Genomic DNA, 20,654 nt, shown 5'->3' with positions numbered 1-20,654 from the left:
TGGCAAAACCCAGTCATTCCTAAAAATGCCCTAAGCCGTTTTCTTGTTTGGAGGTATGGGGTATTTAAGGTGAGGGACTTCCTCTGGAGGTCGAACATTCTTTTCCCTTTTATAATTATAAATCCAAGGTATCTTAATGTGGGTTAAATTAATTTGAGTTTACTTGGGGGATACAGGATAACCCTTTCTCATAGAGAAAATTTAAAGTTTTAATAGTATCCACTTGAGAGCTGGAAGCAAGCTATAAGCAAGGGCTAGCTATAAGCAAGTCATCCACAAAGAATATTAGATTACTGTTCATAAGGTTAATTCCCTTAGTTCTGTCCCCAAAGAAGTCCTGTGAACATGAGGGCTGTCCCTAAACCCTTGTGGTAGTTGAGTCCAGCAAAGTTGTATGCCTTCCTTTATTCTTGGGTCCCACCACTCAAAGGCAAAGAGCTTTTGGCATTTTGGAGGAGGATGGCTGCTGCTGCTAAGTTGCTTCAGTCATGTCTGACTCTGTGCAACCCCATAGATGGCAGCCCACCAGGCTCCCCTGTCGCTGGGATTCTCCAGGCAGGAACACTGGAATGGGTTGCCATTTCCATCTCCAATGCATGAAAGTGAAAAGTGAAAGTGAAGTCGCTCAGTCTTGTCCGACTCTTGGCGACCTCATGGACTACAGCCTTCCAGGCTCCTCCATCCATGGGACTTGCCAGGCAAAAGTACTGGAGTGGATTATGGAGAGGAATGCGAAAGAAAGCATCCTTAAGGCCCAAGACTGAGAAGTACTTAGCATTTCCTGGGACTTGGGATAGGAGGGCATACAGGTTTGGGACTACGGGGTGTATGGGAACCACAGCTTCGTTAACAGCTCTTTGATCCTGGACAAATCAAAAACATCCATTTGGTTTCTTAACAAGATTGGGGTAGTGCAGGGAGACTCACAAGTGATTAGACTTCCAGTACTCCGGTATTTGTTAACTAATGGTCTAAGATGGTTGAGAACTTCTGATTTTAGGGGATAATTGTCTTTTCCAGGGTTAGGGAGCATTTGGCCTCAGAAAAATCTTCACTGGTGGGACATTTATGGCTAGCCATGGCTGGAAATATCCCACATCTGAGGATTAACGTCATCTAAGAAAGGGATAGACTCCTCCTTTTCTACATATGACTGCAGATATTCAGACACCAGGCAAAGGAAATTACCAGTTTTAGCTATCCCCAAGTCACCCTGGTCTGGAGGTGGCAAAGAAGTTCTCTCCCCATTAGGGGAGCAGGCAACCAGGCATAGGTAAGAAGGGATGGGTCCCTTACCAGTTGCCCACCTTACAGTGGAGGAGCCTAATAAAATTTCGGCTTTGGGGTTTTCCATCCCCCCATCACCGTTTTAGTCAGGGAGTCTAAAGGTCCTAATCAGGAAGAACAGAAGGCAGGCCCATGTCCAAAAGAAAGTTCACATCCTTACCTTCTGTTTTTAGAGTCACCCACAGGTCAAGAGGAATGATCTGGATCTCACCATCCATGGGGGTTTCTCGAGCCCCTGGTCATCCTCAGTCAGGGTTACCCAGGATTGACACAGAGGGAGCGAGTGGAGGTGTCTCCTTATGCCTTCCCTTAGGGTGATATGGACACTGCCCTTTCCAATGCCCATCCTCTCTGCTGTAGGCACAGTGGGTGCATCTTAGTCATGGTGGATTCTAAGATCCTTTTTTCTTCCTTGCTTTCATTTGACTCTCATAGTGGCAGGATGAATCAAGGCCAGGATTTTAGCCTGTTATCAGGTCATGTCTTGCATCTGCCTCTCTATTCTTCTATCCTTTGGGGCTTCCTTTTGCTCCCTTTTGGCTTTCTATCCCAGCACCCTATTAAAAAGCACCCTATTTGCCTCCACCACCATGTCAGAGACTGGGGTTTCTGGTTCTTTCCCTAGTTTTTACAATTTTCTCTTTATGTCTGGGGCTGCCTTGCTTGTGAAGAAATAGGCCGACAGGACTCTTCTTTCCGTACTTTGTAGATCTGCCTGGGTAAAGTTTTTAAAGGTCTCTTTTGAGTCTTCCTAAAAAGCTGGATTTTCTTTTTTTCCCTGTGTAACCTCTTTTACCTTATTATAATAAATAACTTCTTGGACACCTGGGACCGTAGAAGACAAGTCATGAGGTGTCTTAGGGATTCCTTTCCTGCCGTTGTATTAGGATCCCACTCTGACTCCGGGGATTATCTCTTCTGCAGGGGTCAGACTGACATACACCTGCTGTCTTTCACCAGCCAGTTTTCTAGCCTGATCGAGGATTCTAGGTTTTTTCCTGATCATTATAACACTGGGTGGGGATGACCATATCCCTCCCAGTGGGCCAAATGTGACCCAGTGGGGTATCTAAAGGGAAGCTAGGCTTATTCCCCATTTCAACAGTGGTATAGTTTATAATTAATTCCCAGGGAATCAGTCTAAGCTGTCTCTTGGTCCCAAATTGCCTGATTGTATATGCACTCAAGGAAATGTTCAGTGGTAAGCCCAATCAGCGGGGCTGTAGGACAGGTCCCGAAAGGTGAATTAACCCTACAACACATGTCTAGGGTGTTAATTTTCACCCAACGCCAGGTGTGACTGTTTCCACCCCACCCGTCAGTCACTTACATGTGGAAACATTCAGTGAAATGCACAATCAAAGGTTGAATTTAAAGAAACAGGGCACCTGATGGAGCGCTTCTAATGCCTGATTTTCTCCCCAAGAGCAGAAAGCACAATTAATGGGGAGGAGAGAGTGTAGCCTCTCAGAAAATCTCTTACAAAGACCTAGAACCTCAGTCCTGAGTATTAACAGAGTAAATGGAAATACTTTTGGTCTTCAAAGAGAGGAAAGGAGGCCAGGTTAAAAGAGAAGGATTGGGAAGAGAAAAGAAGTCTAAGAGTCGGGGAGAGAAAGGGAGAAAAAAATGGGCGACCTTACAGAAGTCACCAGCCACCTGCAGATACCCAGGCATTATGGGACATTTCCGTGGGCCTCCAGAGAAGGGAGGACTGGAACTCGGCCCTACCAAAATCAGAATTTGAGTTCTCTACCAGGAGGAGGAGATCAGCCTCCAGTCCTCAGCTTAGGCTGAGGCCCTTCGACCAGATTCCTTCATCCGGGACTAGGGCACCGGAAAAAATAGGATAGGATAGGAGGGGCTGAAAAGAGAGGTGAGGTAGAAGGGGTCAAAAAAAGTCTCTTGTTCCCTACCTGGTTGGGGCACTCTGACAAGTTGTCCATGTCAGGAAGACCAGGGACAAAAGGGGCACTCTGACAAGTTGTCTGTGTCAGGAAGACCAGGGACAAAACAGTCCCAGTTGCAGCTGCTGGATCGAGTCTGTCAGCAGGTGAGCTGGTCCTGGAGTACTGAGAGATTGGGATGTCAGCCGCAGTAAAAAGAAAATGGTCCCTTCGTGGTTGCCAATTGTTGTAGGAAAGGGGGTCCTCCTCCAGGGCCCCAAGAGTGGGCTGTTGTCTAACACTTGGAAAAGAATTGTCTGAGGAGATATGTGCTGGCAAAGCAAGAGACTATTGGAAAAGGGCACCTGGGCAGAGAGCAGCAGGATAAGGAATAGCTCTGCCATGTGGCTTGCAGCCTTGGGTTTTATGGTGATGGGATAAGTTTCCGGTGGTCTCTGGCCAGTCATTCTGACTTGGAGTCCTTCCTGGTGGCGCGTGCATTGCTCAGCCAAGATGGATGCTAGCAAGAGGGATTCTGGAAGGTGATTGAACACATGGTGTCTCCTTGTGATCTTTCCAGAACTCTTTCGGTTGGTGGTGGCTGATTAGTTCTGTGTTCCTTACCAGGAACTACTGTTGTAATGTTGTAGCCATGCATTCTGGGAATCAAACTTACTCAGAAGGACAATGCAGATAGTGGTTCAGGTCAGTTCAGTCACTCAGTTGTGTCCCACTCTTTGTGACCCCATGAACCGCAGCACACCAGGTCTCCGTGTCCATCACCAACTCCCGGAGTCCACCTAAACCCGTGTCCATTAAGTCAGTGATGCCATCCAACCATCTCATTCTCTGTTGTCCCCTTCTCCTGCCCTCAATCTTTCCAGGCATCAGGTTCCTTTCCAATGAGTCAGCTGTTCGCATCAGGTGGCCAAAGTATTGGAGTTTCAGCTTCAGCATCAGTCCTTCCAGTGAACACCCAGGACAGATCTCGTTTAGAAAGGACTGGTTGGATCTCCTTGCAGTCCAAGGGACTCTCAAGTGTCTGCTCCAACACCACAGTTCAAAGGCATCAATTCTTCTGTGCTTAGATTTCTGTCCAACTCTCACATCCATACACAACCACTGGAAAAACCATATCCTTGACCAGGCGGACCTTTGTTGGCAAAGTAATGTCTCTGCTTTTTAAATATGCTATCTAGGTTGGTCATAACTTTCCTTCCAAGGAGTAAGTGTCTTTTAATTTCATGACTACAGTCACCATCTGCAATGATTTTGGAGCCCAGGAAAATGAAGTCAGCTACTGTTTCCACATCTATTTGCCATGAAGTGATCGGACCATGATGCCATGAGCTTAGTTTTCTGCATGTTGAGCTTTAAGCCAACTTTTTCACTCAACAAGAGGCTCTTGAGTTTTTCTTCATTCTCTGCCATAGGTTGGTGTCAACTGCATATCTGAACAGCTTATTACACCGGTAAGCCAGGGCAGTGTCTCCTCTTAGCCAAGGACCTCGACCAGTTTTTGTGAAAACCTTATATACCCTAGGTGTATGTGCCGAAACCCATCTCCCCAAATTCTGTGAAACTAGTCTGAACAAATGAAAAGAAAGATATGGTCAAAGTTAACCCATGATTCATATGCCTTAGGCCTAGGTAGTTAACACTGGTCAGTTATCAATAGGCCTGTAGTCATATCCCAATAAGCACAATAGAATTTATGATTCTATTTGGTTACACAGAAAATTAGGGTATTCTTTTAGATGATGGAGAGTCTAGGTATGCGCCCTGGAGTTCTTCCATCCAGGGGATCTGGTTTTCCAGTAGGTATGTCGTTTCCACACATACTGGGCATATAGCTCAGAGTTCATAGTCCATCCAAAGATCGAATCCTGCTTTCAAGATGGAGCCTGTTCTGTCTATTTCCTTCATTTCCCCCTCTTGATGCTCTTAACTCAGTGTATGAGCATCGTTCATAGGGATATATTGCACCCTGGGTCTCTGCCTGCCAATTTGGGAGAATGACACCAACCTTTGGGTTACAAAGTTCATAATACATTGTAAAATGCAGGGTCCACAAAGCAGAACTATCAAGGCATCTGTAACAGTGGTAAATCAGTTTTCTGCCAATTACCTTCACCCAAGATTGGACTGAAGTCCAGAAAGGAATGTTTCCATTTGACATTGCTTTTACATGGTTTTTCATGTCATCTAAAGAAGCTGATACATTGTCAGATAAATCAGGAATATATACACAACATTCAACCTTAATTCTAGCACAGGTCCCTACTTGGGCAGCTGTGAGCATGTCCATAGCCATTCTGTTTGGAATTACTGCTTTTCTCATTTGGATTTGTTCTTCATTTAAGGCTTAAATGGCTTTAGCACTATCTAGTAGGGCCTGTTTTGTGAAATTAGTCAAGGCTTTTACTTTAATGGTAATATCTGTTGTCCCTATAGAAGGTATGAATAAAGTAGCAATGTACTCATACCACTGAAACACAGACCTTGTCCATCTAGCCTGTAAATAAGGTAGATTTACTGGGGCTTGTTGTAGGTTAGGTTTTATGCTGCCATGGGCAAAAGTGAATCCCAGTGTGCAGCCAGTATCCTACCCAGCCCAAGTGGTAACCAAGGCCAAAGATTAGGCCTGCAAAGCCATTGGGTTCTGTTGGGTGCCACCAGGATATTCTAGAGTTATATGTCCAATCAGAGCCTGGCCAGTGGATGGACTGGTTGGTGTGGTATGTGACCTCAGATGTTCGTTTACGTTGTTTGTGGGATAGGTGCCCCATATATTTTAGTTCTTTTGGGTCTAATGGACGGTCACCAAACCCTAATGTTTTGTCTTTTTGTTCCCAGCATCTATTGGTAGGGGTAATTAATTGACCCTTTGCTGGTGTCATCCAGAAATAGTCATCTCAAACTTGATAGAATTGTTCAACTTTGAGGCCTATCCTCTCTTGCTGGTCCAGGAGCATTTTTCCTTTCGCTTTTAAATATGAGGTGTAGGCTTTTGTTATTTCTGTGAAACTGGTGTTTACATCAGATGTAACCCCATGACCTGAGTCTATTGACGGTAGCTCTGACTTAACACCAGGAGAGCAGGGAGAGATTATGATTGACAAGAGAAAGGAAAGTCTCTTTTGTCATTCCAGAAAAGAGAAGAGTGGTTTAAACTCTTCCTTGGCAGAGAGGTGACACCCACCAGGGAAGTCTGTCCATCACAGACAGAGGCATAGTCCCACATACCCAGCAGTTGGAGGTGTTGTGGAAGTCCGCATAGGATTGTGTCCATGAGATGAAAGCATTGTCCTGAGTTGAAATGGAAGTTAAATTCAAAATCACATTGATGAGGCCAAGCAGCAGGAGTTGATTATGCAGCTTCATCTTGAAGGGGCTCATCCTGGATTTTCTTTTCCTTCTTCTTCTTAAGGATGATCTTAATTTCTCAAGGGTTGGTGGGTTCCCTCTGTGCACTCCACTAAGCGTTTTTTGGGTCTGCATGGGTTTCTCTTCACCCTCATATGATGGATCCAAGGGACAGTATCTGCAACTTTAACTGCAGTAGGGGTAGTTAGAATAACAGTATAAAGGCCCTTCCACCAAGAGTGAATCATGTTTCCAGGACCCATACTTGGTTACCAGGAGTAAACTCTTGAATCTGTTCCCCCAAGGGGAATGGCTTGCTTTCTTCTATAAACTTAAGTTTCATGACTAATTACCTTATCTAACTGCTTCATCTGCCATGAAATCTAATGCCCCCTTACCTGAGGCAAAGTGGTTGACACCTGTTTTATTATGGGAGGGGGTCTCTCATGTACAGTTTCACACGGAGAGTAGCCATGAGACTATGGGGTCATCTTGAGTCTGAGCAGAGCCATGGGAAGCAAGTCCACCCAGGAGCAGTCAGTCTGTCTGATCCATTTGGAGAGTGTGTCTAAGTGTGCAGTGGTTTTGTTCTACCATCCAAGAACTTTGGGGCCTATATGCAGTGTGTAGTTTCCATTTAATGTTTAAAGTTTTGCTCACTTGTACTAAATCAGCTATGAAAGCCAGGCCATTGTCCGATTCAATGCTGGTAGGAAATCCAAATCTGGAAACTGCCTCCCTAAGCAGGCACTGGGCTACTTCTGATGCTCCTTAGTCCGCGTAGGAAAAGCTTCTACCCATCCTGAGAACATTTATACCAGCAGGTAACGGTAGTGTCAGTGAGGTTTCATTCTAGTGAAGTCCACTTCCAGGTGTTCAAAGGGCAGCTTGCCTTTTAGCTGAATCCCTGGAGGTTTTTGACTGTGCCAAGCGGCGGCATTGACCTATGAGCAGGCAGTGCAGTTCTGAGATTCTGTCCTGCGTAGGGAAGAACGGTGGGGAACCAGGAAATATTTTCAAGTTAGCTCTTCTGGTTTATCATGGCCTAGATGGGTCGCTTGGTGTGTTTGGCTTACCAGAGTGGGTGCTAGCTCCTCCAGTACCAGTAATTTGCCACTTGGCAGTTCCCACCATCCCTTTTCAGTCTTCATGGCCCCTTCTGCTGTGGCTTGTGGATTTTTGGCTTCAGTGTATTTTGGAGAGTCTAGCGTTAGCTCAGGCAGTTCCACCAATATGAAAGCTTTAATAGGGGCTTTACTTGTCACCCCCATGCCCTCAGCTGCTTGTTTAGTGGTCTTATCTGCCAGTCTGTTTCCCCGAGCCCAGGGGGATATCCTCTTTTTGATGTCCTCGGCAGTGTATGACTGCAACCCTTTCTGGTTCCCAGACAGCATCTAATAGGGTCAGAATTTCTTCCTTTAAATGGGGTCAGCATCTAATAGAGTCAGAATTTCTTCCATTAAAAATGATATTTTTAATATCATTTCCACTAGTTATCATAAGGCCTCTCTCCTTATACAGAGCCCTGTGTACATGTAGTGTGGCAAAAGCATACTTGGAGTCAGTGTAGATGTTTACCTTCTTGCCTTTTGACAGCAAGTCAAAAGGAGTGATTGAATCAAAGCCCCAAACTCAGCTTGTTGAACAAACCAGTGTTGTGGCAAGGAGCCAGCTTCAGTGACAAGTCTTTTCTGTGATATGGGGTAACCTGACAACCATTGTCCACTGATAGCAGGCTAGTGTTATCAGTATATAGGACTCAGTCAGGGTCTGGAATCTGTCTTGGAGGTCGGGTCTGCTACTGTAGATTTCCTCTAAGACTTCCCACAGTCATGAGGTCCACTTTCTCCCACTGGAAGGAGTGTGCTGCTGCTGTTAAGTTGCTTCAGTTGTGTCCAACTCTGTGTGACCCCATAGATGGCAGCCCACCTGGCTCCTTTGTCCCTGGAATTCTTCAGGCAAGAACATGAGTGGGTTGCCATTTCCTTCTCCAGTCCACATGTGCATGCTAAATTGCCTTGCTGCTGCTGCTAAGTCGCTTCAGTTGTGTCCGACTCTGTGCGACCCCATAGACGGCAGCCCACCAGTCTCTCCTGTCCCTGGGATTTTCCAAGTGAGAACACTGGAGTGGGTTGCCATGTCCTTCTCCAATGCATGAAAGTGAAAAGTGAAAGTGAAGTCACTCAGTCGTGTCCGACTCTTAGCGACCCCATGGACTGCAGCCTGGCCTACTAGGCTTCTCCATCCATGGGATATTCCAGGCAAGAGTACTGGAGTGGGGTGCCATTGCCTTCTCCGTTAGTTGCCTTAGTTGTGTCCAACTTTTTGTGACTCTATGGACAGCAGCCCACCAGGCTCCTCTGTCCACGGAGCCATTTCCTTCTCCTGGAAGAAGTGTGGCTGGTCTAAAGTCTGGTAAAGTGCTCAGTACGGAGGTTAGGAGTTTCACATAACAGCCCTTGATATTAAATAATCCCTGAGTTTAATAGCCATTTGTGGGGTCTCCTTGTAAGGGTGTGTTGACCTTATGTGGGACTGTTATGACCAGATCTTGGCCTAGAGTCAATTTAGTAGCTTCTTGTACTAGTAGGGCAACTGCTGCAATTGTTCACAAGCATCCGGGCCACCCAGTGGTGACATGGTCGGGCCACCTTCAGAGATCGGCTGCAGGTCTCTCCCACGTTCCCACAGTCTGAGTTAACATTCCCATTGCTGGTTTGTCTTTTTCAATTACATATAGAGTAAATGGTTTGGTAAGGTGTGGCAGCCCTAAAGCAGGGGGTGATGTAATTGCCAACCTTAGTTCATCAAAGGCTTTTTGTTGTTTTTTGGTCCAATTTAGTGGATTCTTCTCAGGCCCTGTCAGGGGTTCCTACAATGACTGGGCCATGTGGGAATACCTTGGAATCCAAATTCTGCAAAACCCAGTAGCTCCCCAACACTCAGAGGTGCCGACGCGTCTTAGGTGTTGGGATTCTCAGGGTTACATCTTTTCTGGACTGGTCTGATAACCTTGTGCCCTTCTTTAAAACAAATCCTAGTCCTCCTTGCAGATATGTGCTACCTTCTTCAACACCTGGTAACCTGCTTCCGTCAGCATTGGAGCAAAGCTTTTTTGTTCCTTCCCAGCATATTTCCTTGGTCTCAGCAGCCAGTAGCAGGTTATCCACGTATTGTAGGAGCCAACACCTGTACTTTGCCGGCTGGAATGAGTACAGGTCAGAAGCCAAGGCTTCCCCAAAGATGGTCCGCAAATTCTTAAACTCTTGTGGGAGATAAATCCAGGTGAGCTGTTGTTTGGTATCCCCCACTGGATCTTCCCATTCAAAGGGAAAGATGGGCTTTGCACTGGGATGAGGCATATACAAAAGAAGGCATCCTTGAGATGCAGACAAGTATAAACTTTAGTCCTCAGCGGGAGGAGGCTAGGTAAGGTATAGGGGTTTGGAACAGTGGGTTGTAAAGTCACAGTAGCCTGGTTGACTAGCCTGAGATCTTGTTCAGGCCTCTAGTTCTGTCCTCCTTCCTTTTAGACTGGCAGGATGGGTGTATTCCAAGCCAACTGGTGCTCTACCAGAATGCCAATTTGTTTCAATCTATTGATGTGAGGTAGTATGCTGGCCCAGGCCTCTACCAGTAGCGGGTACTGGCGCCTTCTAACCAGGATGGCATCTGGCTTGAGTTATGTTATCACTGGGGCTTGATGTTTAGCCGGCGGGAGAGGGGCAGTTGCCTTCTGTCCAGACCTCGGGGAATGATTGAGTTAGCTCTCTCTTAAGTGCTTCCCTGGTGGCTCAGATGGTAAAGTGTCTGCCTATAATGCGGGAGACCCAGCTTCAATCTTTGGGTGGGGAAGATCCTCTGGAGAAGGAATGGCAACCCACTCCAGTACCCCTGCCTGGAAAATCCCATGGGAGGAGCCTGGTAGGCTACAGTCCATGGGGTGGCAAAGAGTCAGACACGACTGAGTGACTTGACTTCACTTCAAGCTCTTCCAGCCCACCCTGTACTTTGTTCAGAGGCTTATGCAACCTCCGCTCATCTTGGGGGTGTATTGAGAGAGAGAGCAAATAAGTCATAGTGCCTACTTGGAAGGTGGGCCTCTTCTCAGGGGAGAAAGTCACTTGTGCTCCCAGTTTGGAGACCAGTTCTTTTCTCAACATGGGTACTGGGCACTCAAGAATTTAGAGGAATTTATGAATCACTTGGTGTCCCTCCCATTTGGCATTTTTTGGGCTGGCAAAATGTTTTAATCATCTATTCTCATTACACCCTAGTTACAGCGGTAGTCTTTTGGACAGTGGTGCCACAGGTTTTGTTACTGCTGGCAGTTCTGCTCCTGTATCCACCATAAAGTCAGTGTTTCAGTCCCCCCACTTTTAAGGTTACCATGGGCTCTCGGGTACCTGATGATCTCTGAACCCTGGCAGCCCTGTTTAATTCCAAGTCAGCAAGCACCACAACTGCCGGAGCTTTCCCTTCCCTCTTTGCCTTAGGACATTTGTTCTTCCAGTGGCTAAAACCTCGGCACTGGGTACATTAGTTTGGCGGTAACAGGGCCTGGGGCCTCTGTTGGGACTGGTTGAAGGACTGTCACGTCCCTGGGGCAGGAGGAGGTTTTTCTGGAGGGCCGGAGATAGACTTTTCCAGAGCCGCAGCTAGCATTGCAAATCTTTGGACTGTTCTTTTTTGTTCCTCTTTTTTTCTCTTTTCATATTTCTTTTCTATTTCTGTGTCCTTATTCAAGACCACTGTCTACTATTTCAGTTAACTGTGAGCTGGACATAGATAGCACCCCTTCTGTCTTTTCGAAGCTTTCTCTTAATACTGTGGTATGCCTGTGAGATGAATGCCAAGTTTACAACAGTCTTGAGAGCCCACAGCTTCTGGGTCTATAGGTTTATAAAGTCTATAGGCTTTGCTGAGCCTCTCATAAAATTCAGAAGGTGATTCATTCCCCTTCTGAATTACCCCAGCAGGTTTTGACACATCCATTGGCTTATGGGCTCCCCTCTTCAGCCCTTGTATAATGGCTGTCTGATCTGTCTAGCTGAATCCTCCCTTCTTCTGTGTTATAGTCCCAGTTAGGCTTATCAGTGGGGAAGGGTTGCTCTATCCACGCTTCTGGATTTGCAACACCTTCTGGAACCATCTCTCATAACCATTTTTTTTGCTTTTGTATTAATCCTATACCTCTCCTCAGTACTGAAAGAGAGATGTCAATAATTGCATGACATCATCCCATGTTGGTTCGTGGGTGCAGAAGATGGTTTCCATCGATCTAGTCATATATGTGGGTCTTTTGAGTAAGGGGGTAGGATATACTGGCCAGTTTAGTATGTCATTTGATAAGAAGGCTGATAGTAATAAGCTTCAGGAGCTTGATGTTAATTACTGTCCTCCCCTTGCAGCAGAGGTTGTTGAACTTCTCTTAAGAGGCATCTGTTGTGGTGCCTTTTCCCTTGACTCTCTGCTGGAGCAGTCTCTGCTTAATCCCAATGTTTCCCTCCTCTCATACGGTAGTACTTACCAGGAGCAAAGGATTGAGCTTGGGTTACATGACGTCAGCAAGTTGTTGAGTCCAGTGGGTTGTAGCTTTAGCTAAGGTCGGAGTTTGCCGAAATGGCAGCTCTACAACCTGTGAGGCTCTCGGGAGGACTGGTGAAGGTGGAGGTGCTGGGATGCTTACTGGCCTCTGGTCAGTTCTCTGTGGGGAGGCTCCTGGCACTGCAGGAACATTGGTTGGTACAATCATCATCCAGTATGGTGGCGAGGGAAGTTCTTTCCCCCTCTGGATCCTTTAAGATCTCCTTTCCATCTTTGGCTACCTTTTAGGCCATTAATATCTTATCTTCTTCATTTTGGATACAAAATTGAGCCCATTTTGGGGGGCAGGTGGCGGTGGTGGGGGGGTGGTGGGTCCTGGGCTATCCCTAGCCAAGAGTTTTATGTATGGGAACTGATTGGGATGTTCAGGTTTTCCTGTAACCACAGCATGAAGAAGAAGTGAAATGAAGTCGCTCAGTCATGTCTGACTCTCTGCAACCGCATGGACTATAGCCCACCAGGCTCCTCTATCCATGGGATTCTCCAGTCAAGAATACTGAAGTGGGTTACCATTTCCTTCTCCAGGGGATCTTCCTGACCCAGGGATCGAACCCGGGTCTCCTGCATTGTAGGCAGATGCTTTAACCTCTGAGCCACCAGGGAAGCCCAGCTATGGCATAGACTGTCTTTATCAAATTTAAGTCCATGATGCGTTCTGGTGGTCAGCTGACTCCCATTGCAGGCCATTGAGCCTAACAGAGAATGCAGAGCTGGTTGGGCATCATCTTTGTCCTGTAGTCTCCATTAAATTCCTTTTTGAAGTTTTTAATCATGTTTTCTAGTACAGTTGCCTTAGATAGCTTCCTTCCATTTATCCTACTTTCTTGTTGATGTTTCTTTCTTGGTTTGAGAAGCACTCGGTATCCCAGGTATTTTGGTATTTCCACTTGGTGAAACACTTAAACTGCCAGTCTGCCTCTTGTCTAATAGGGTCAAGAAGGGTCTTAACTGCTAAGTCCCAGCGGTTGAGGGGAATCAGGTATTGTCTTTTTTGCTGCCTTATTCGTTTATTTGTTTCTGGCTTGTATAGTATCATTAGGAAGTATATGTTTCTAGGACTTTATCCATGTTTTGTACGTTATCCAGTATGTTGACATGTACCTGTTCTTAGTGATTGTGCTTCTCTAATGTCTGTGGTAATGTCTTTTTAATTTCTGATTTTATTTAGGTTTTTTTTTAGTCTGCTAAATGTTTGGCAGTTTAATCTTACCTAAAAACAGTTCCTAGGTTTCCTTAACTTTGTTTTCTGTTTGTTGTTTTGTTTCTTTCTGCTATGTTCTTTTTTTTTCTTTCTGCCAACTTTGAGCTTAGTTTTTATTCCTTTTCTAGTTCCTTGAGGGGTTAAAACTTAGTTTTTATTCCTTTTCTAGTTCCTTGAGGGGTTAATAGAACGTTGTCTATTTGAGATGTTTATTTTTCATGTGAATTTGTCATTTGCTTTAGCTGCATCTAATAAGTTTCAGTATGTTTTGTTTCCTTTTTGCCTTAGAATATTTTGAATTTTAATATGATTTCTTCCTTGACAAGTTGATTATTTCAGAGGTATTTTGCTAAGTTAGTTTCCCACTTTCTTATTACTAATTTCTTGTTTCTTTTCCTTTTTCTTTTTTCTTTTTAAAAAGTAACTTTTAATTTGAGGGTAATTTCTTTACAACATTGTGATGGTTTTTGCCATACATCAACATGAATTAGCCACATGTACATGTATGTAGAGGATTGTGTCATCTGCCAACAGTGAAAGTTTACTTTTTTTCCAATCTGATTATTTCTTTTTATTCTCTTTGATTGCTATGACTAGGACTTCCAAAACTACGTTGAGTAGTACTGGTGAGAGTGAGCGCTCTTGTCTTGTTCCTATATTGGAGGAAATGCTTTCAGTTTTTCTCCATTGAGGAAATGTTTGCTGTGGGTCTGTGGTTATAGCTTTCATCATGTTGAGGTATGTTCCTTTTCTGTCTGCTTTCTGGAGAATTTTTATCAAAATGTGTGTTGAATTTTGTCAGAGGCTGTCTCTGCATCTACTAAGATAATCGCATGATTTTTATCTTTTATTTGTATTATGGTGTATCACATTGATTGATTTGCAGTTACTGAAGAATCCTTGCATCCCTGGAATGAATCCTTGTATCCATGCAATGAATTCTTGCATCCCTGGAATGAAGCCCACTTGGCCATGATGTGTGGTCTTTTTGATATGTTTTTGGATACTTTTGGCTAGAATTTTGTTTAGGATTTTTGCATCTATGTTAATCAGTGATATTGGCCTGTGGGTTTTTTTTTTAATTGGAGGCTGATTATTCTACAGTCAGTTCAGTCGCTCAGTCGTCTCTGACTCATCGCGACCCCATGAATCGCAGCACGCCAGGCCTCCTTGTCCATCACCATCTCCCGGAGTTCACTCAGACTCAAGTCGATTGAGTCCGTGATGTCATCCAGCCATCTCATCCTCAGTCGTCCCCTTCTCCTCCTGCCCCCAATCCCCCCCAGAATCAAAGTCTTCTCCAATGAGTCAACTCTTCCCATGAGGTGTCCAAAGTACTGGAGTTTCAGCTTTAGCATCATTCCTTCCAAAGAAATCCCAGGACTGATCTCCTTCAGAATGGACTGGTTGGATCTCCTTGCAGTCCAAGGGACTCTCAAGAGTCTTCTCCAACACCACAGTTCAAAAGCATCAATTCTTCGGCACTCAGCCTTCTTCACAGTCCAACTCTCGCATCCATAAATGACCACTGGAAAAACCACAGCCTTGACTAGATGGACCTTAGTCGGCAAAATAATGTTTCTGCTTTGGAATATGCTATCTAGGTGTGTCATAACTTTTCTTCCAAGGAGTAAGTGTCTTTTAATTTCATGGCTGCAGTCACCATCTGCAGTGATTTCAGAGCCCCCCAAAATAAAAGTCTGACACTGTTTCTACTGTTCTGCATCTATTTCCCATGAAGTGATGGGACCAGATACCATGATCTTCGTTTTCTGAATGTTGAGCTTTAAGCCAACTTTTTCACTCTCCTCTTTAACTTTCATCAAGAGGCTTTTTAGTTCCTCCTCACTTTCTGCCATAAGGGTGGTGTCATCTGCATCCCTGAGGTTATTAAGATTTCTCCCGACAGTCTTGGTTCCAGTTTGTGTTTCTTCCAGTCCAGTGTTTCTCATGATGTACTCTGCATATAAGTTAAATAAGCAGGGTGACTATATATAGCCTTGACGTACTCCTTTTCCTATTTGGAACCAGTGTGGTGTTCCATGTCCAGTTCTGACTGTTGCTTCCTGACCTGCATACAGATTTCTCAAGAGGCAGGTTAGGTGCTCTGGTATTGCCATCTGTCTCAGAATTTTCCACAGTTTGTTGTGATCCACACAGTCAAAGGCTTTGGCATAAAGCAGAAATAGATGTTTTTCTGGAACTCTCTTGCTTTTTCCATGATCCAGCGGATGTTGGCAGTTTGATCTCTGGTTCCTCTGCCTTTTCTAAAACCAGCTTGAACATCAGGGAGTTCACAGTTCACGTATTGCTAAAGCCTGGCTTGGAGATTTTTGAGCATTACTTTACTAGCATGTGAGATGAGTGCAATTGTGTGGTAGTTTGAGCATTCTTTGGCATTGCCTTTCTTTGGGTTGGAATGAAAACTGACCTTTTCCAGTCCTGTGGCCACTGCTGAGTTTTCCAAATTTGCTGGCATGTTGAGTGCAGCACTTTCACAGTATCATCTTTCAGGATTTGAAACAGCTCAACTGGAATTCGGTCACCTCCACTAGCTTTGTTCGTAGTGATGCTTTCTAAGGCCCACTTGACTTCACATTCCAAGATGTCTGGCTCTAGATTAGTGATCACATCATCATGATTATCTGGGTCGTGAAGATCATTTTTGTACAGTTCTTCTGTGTATTCTTGTCACCTCTTCTTAATATCTTCTGCTTCTGTTAGTTCCATACCATTTATGTCCTTTATTGAGCCCATCTTTCCATGAAATGTTCCCTTGTTATCTCTGATTTTCTTGAAGAGGTCTTTCACATTCTGTTGTTTTCCTCTATTTCTTTGCATTGATCGCTGAGGAAGGCTTTCTTATCTCTTCTGTCTATTCTTTGGAACTCTGCATTCAGATGCTTATATCTTTGCTTTTCTTCTCTCTTCTTTTCACAGCTATTTGTACGGCCTCCCCAGAGAGCCATTTTGCTTTTTGCATTTCTTTTCCATGGGGATGGTCTTGATCCCTGTCTTCTGTACAATGTCACGAACCTCATTCCATAGTTCACCAGGCACTCTATCTATCCGATCTAGGCCCTTAAATCTGTTTCTCACTTCCACTGTATAATTATAAGGGATTTGATTTAGGTCATACCTGAATGGTCTAGTGGTTTTCCCTACTTTGTTTAATTTGAGTCTGAATTTGGTAATAAGGAGTTCATGATCTGAGCCACAGTCAGCTCCTGATCTTGTTTTTGTGGACTGTATAGAGCTTCTCCATCTTTGGCTGCAAAGAATGTAATCAGTCTGATTTTGGTGTTGACCATCTGGTGATGTCCATGTGTAGAGTCTTCTCTTGTGTTGTTGGAAGAGGATGTTTGCTATGACCAGTGCATTTTCTTGGCAAAACTCTAATAGTGTTTGCCCTCCTTCATTCTGCATTCCAAGGCCAAATTTGGCTGTTACTCCAGGTGTTTCTTGACTTCCTACTTTTGCATTCCAGTCCCCTGTAATGAAAAGGACATCTTTTTTGGGTGTTAATTCTAAAAGGTCTTGTAGGTCTTCATAAAACCATTCAACTTCAGTTTCTTCTGCGGTACTGGTTGGGGCATAGACTTGGGTAACTGTGATATTGAATGGTTTGCCTTGGAGACGAGCAGAGATCATTCTGTCGTTTTCGAGATTGCATCCAAGTACTGCATTTTGGACTCTTTTGTTGACCATGATGGCTACTCCATTTCTTCTGAGGGATTCCTGCCCGCAGTAGTAGATAATATGGTCATCTGAGTTACATTCACCCATTCCAGTACATTTTAGTTGGCTGATTCCTAGAATATCGATATTCACCCTTGCTATCTCTTATTTTACAATATTGTAGTGGTTTTGCCATACATTGACATGAGTCAGCCACTGGTGTACATGTGTTCCCCATCCTGAACCCCCCTCCCGCCTCCCTTCCCATCCCATCTGTCTGGGTCATCCCAGTGCACCAGCCCTGAGCATCCTGTCTCAAGCATTGAACCTGGACTGGCGATCGGTTTCACATACGATAATATACATGTTTCAGTGTAATTCTCTCAAATATTCCCACCCTCCCCTTCTGTCGCAGAGTCCGATAGACTGTTCCCTACATCTGTGCCTCTTTTGCTGTCTCACAAGTAGGGGTATCGTTACCATTTTTCTAAATTCCATATATATGTGTTAGTTCTGTATTGGTGTTTTTCTTTTTGGCTTACTTCACTCTGTGTAATAGGCTCCAGTTTCATCCACCTCATTAGAACTGATTCAGATGTATTCTTTTACATTTTAGTTCAGTTCAGTCGCTCAGTCATATCCGCCCCTTTGCAATCCCATGGACTGCAGTATTCAGGCCTCCCTGTCCATCACCAACTCCCAGAGTCCACTGAAACCCATGTCCATTGAGTTGGTGGACATCCAACTATCTCATCCTCTGTTGTCCCCTTCTCTTCCTGCCCTCAATCTTTCCCAGCATCAGGGACTTTTCCAGTGAGTCAGCTTTTTGCATCAGGTGGCCAAAGTATTGGAGTTTCAGCTTCAGCATCAGTCCTACCAATGAACACCCAGGACTGATCTTTAGGATGGACTGGCTGGATCTCCTCGCAGTTCAAGGGACTCTCAAGAGTCTTCTTCAACACCACAGTTGAAAAGCATCAATTCTTCTGTGCTCAGCTTTCTTTATAGTCCAACTCTCAGACCCATACATGATTACTGGAAAAACCATAGCCTTGACTAGATGGACCTTTGTTGACAAAGTAATTTCTCTGCTTCTTAATACGCTGTCTAGATTGGTCATAACTTTCCTTCCAAGGAGTAAGCGTCTTTTAATTTCATGGCTGCAGTCACCATCTGCAGTGATTTTGGAGCCCCCCAAAATAAAGTCTGACACTGTTTCCCCATCTATTTCCCATGAAGTGATGGGACCTGATGCCATGGTCTTCGTTTTCTGAATGTTGAGCTTCAAGCCAAGTTTTTCACTTTCCTCTTTCAGTTTCATCAAGAGGCTCTTTAGTTCTTTTTCAGTTTCTGCCATAAGGGTGATATCATCTTCATATCTGAGGTTATTGATATTTCTCCCAGCAATCTTGATAGCAGCCTGTGCTTCCTTCAGCCACCGTTTTTCATGATGTACTCTGAATATAAGTTATATAAGTAGGGTGACAATATACAGCCTTGGTGTACTCCTTTTGCTGTTTGGATCCGATCTGTTGTGCCATGTCCAGTTCTAACTGTTCCTTCCTGACCTGCATACAGATTTCTCAGGAGGCAGGTCAGGGGGTCTGGGATTCCCATCAGGTTAGGGCTTTTCGCTGGATAGTTGTCTCTCTCTCTCTCTCTTTTTTTTTTTTTCCCCCTGTCTCTCTGTGGCTGTCCCACAGTTGGGGTTGCTGTCTCACCTTAGGTTCCTCAGATAGTCCTCAGACATTTAGGCCATGTCCTCACCCTAAACAATGCAGCCTGTGCCTCCCTGTTCAGCTGTTGCGTGCTGGTGGCATATCTGAGCACTGGGAGTTGCCCATTAGGCACATAATCTGTGGGTTTTATTTTATTTATTTGTTTTTCCCTTTTCCTCCTGGTTATGTTTCCCTTTGAGATTCCAAAACTCCCCACAGACCTGCCGCCCCCCACCCAACCCCCATGACAGGGTTTCCTGGTGTTTGGAAAGTTCTTTTCTTTTAAGACTCCCTTCCCAGGAGGGTCTCCCGTCCGTCCCCCTTTTGTCTCTCGTTTTATCTTTTATATTTTGTCCCACCTCCTTTCGAAGACAGTGGGCTGCTTTTCTGGGTGCCTGATGTCCCTTTGCCAGCATTCAGAAGTTCTTTGGAATTTGCTCAGTGTTCAAATGTTCTTTGAATTTGTGGGGAAGAAAGTGGTCTCCCTGTCCTGTTCTTCCACCATCTTAGTACGATCCCCTGGCCTGTAGTTTTATTCTTCTGTGGCATCTTTCTTTTGTTTTGCAACCTGGATGATGGTGGCTTTAAAGTATGCGTTTGGGAGTTTCCCCATCTCTCAAATTTTCTGGACAAGTTTGAGTAGGATAACTCAGTCCGCCTCTAAATTTTTTGTAGAATTCAAAATTCTACCAAATATTCTTTTGTAGAAAGATTTTTGGTTTGTTGAAAGATTTTTGATGATTTCTCTTTTCATGTCAGTGTTGTATGGAAAGATACTTGCTATAAATTAATTTTTAAGTTTGTTAAGATTTGGGACATATGTTATGGTCTGTGTGAAAAATATTCCGAAGAATGAGGATCCTGTTGCTTTTGAATGGAGTATCCTGTTGCTTTTGGATGGTATGTGTGTTAGATCCATTTGATCTGATGTGTAGTTCAAATAGTGTTTCCTTGTAGGTTTTGTATTTGGATGATCTGTTAAAAGTTGTAATATTGAAGCCTCTGGAGACTTACTAATTATTTTATTATATTTCTTCCTTCAAACAAATACTAATGAATTTGAAACAAGAAATACATTACAATAGTAAGACCCCACCTTTTAATATTTGCTTGATGTATTTAAGTATGCAATGCAAGAAACAGTGTTGGTTTTATACGTACTTTTATGTATGTCTGGATGCATTGACCATTTATCATTATTTCCATGAACAGAGGAGCCTGGTGGGCTGCAGTCCATGGGGTCGTTACGAGTCAGACACGACTGAGCAACTTCACTTTGACTTTCACTTTCATGCATTGGAGAAGGAAGTGGCAACCCACTCCAGTGGTCTTGCCTCGAGAATCCCAGGGATGGAGGAGCCTGGTGGGCTGCCATCTGAAGTCGGATACGACTGAACCGATTTAGCAACAGCAGCAGCAAAGACCTTCTGTTCCATTTTTGAGCTACTGTTGTTTTGTCTAATGTAAAGCTACCTGTATTTTTTTAAATTTCCGCTTGAAAGGAATATCTTTATCCACATCTTCACATTTAACCTTTGTTATCCTTAACTCGTGCGCTGAGTGCCCTGTAGGCAGCATATAGTTGGTAGTTGAGTCTTTTGTTTTTTCTTTTTCTTTTCTAATTGATCTAGCCACTCTGTCCTTTGATTGGCAAATTTACTCCATTTAACATCAGGGTGGTTAATGATACTCGAAGACTTAGTTTAGTATCTTACTCTTTCCTGGATTTCTTTGTTTTTTCCTTCTTTTGCTGCTTTCTTTTGAAATGGCAATCCACTCCAGGACTATTGCCTGGAAAATCCCATGGACAGAGGAGCCTGGTAGTCTACAGCCCATGGGGTTGCAAAGAGTTCGACACGACTGAGCGACTTCACTTCACTTCACTTTGGGAACTGATGACTTTTCATAGTG

The 20,654-nt window shown here is 44.3% G+C and overlaps 1 protein-coding gene across 11 annotated transcripts in view; it reads left to right on the top strand.

Annotated features, from left to right (window-relative positions):
• Nucleotides 1-20,654, top strand: part of LOC132659061 (zinc finger Y-chromosomal protein) — an 80,686-nt gene that overhangs the window by 20,437 nt on the left and 39,595 nt on the right. The window contains exon 1 of one of the 11 annotated variants that reach the window (XM_060408712.1): nt 1-20,654. This exon is cut by the window's left edge and continues 11,898 nt beyond it. The exons of the other annotated variants lie outside the window; for them this stretch is intronic. The gene's annotated coding sequence lies outside the window, so the exon portion shown is untranslated. 11 annotated transcript variants of the gene reach the window in all.

The sequence above is a fragment of the Ovis aries genome, chromosome Y (genome assembly GCF_016772045.2).
Source record: "Ovis aries strain OAR_USU_Benz2616 breed Rambouillet chromosome Y, ARS-UI_Ramb_v3.0, whole genome shotgun sequence".
NCBI lineage: Eukaryota > Metazoa > Chordata > Mammalia > Artiodactyla > Bovidae > Ovis > Ovis aries.
The sequence above is the reverse complement of the archived record's forward strand: the minus strand, read 5'-3'. Positions and strand labels throughout refer to the sequence as shown.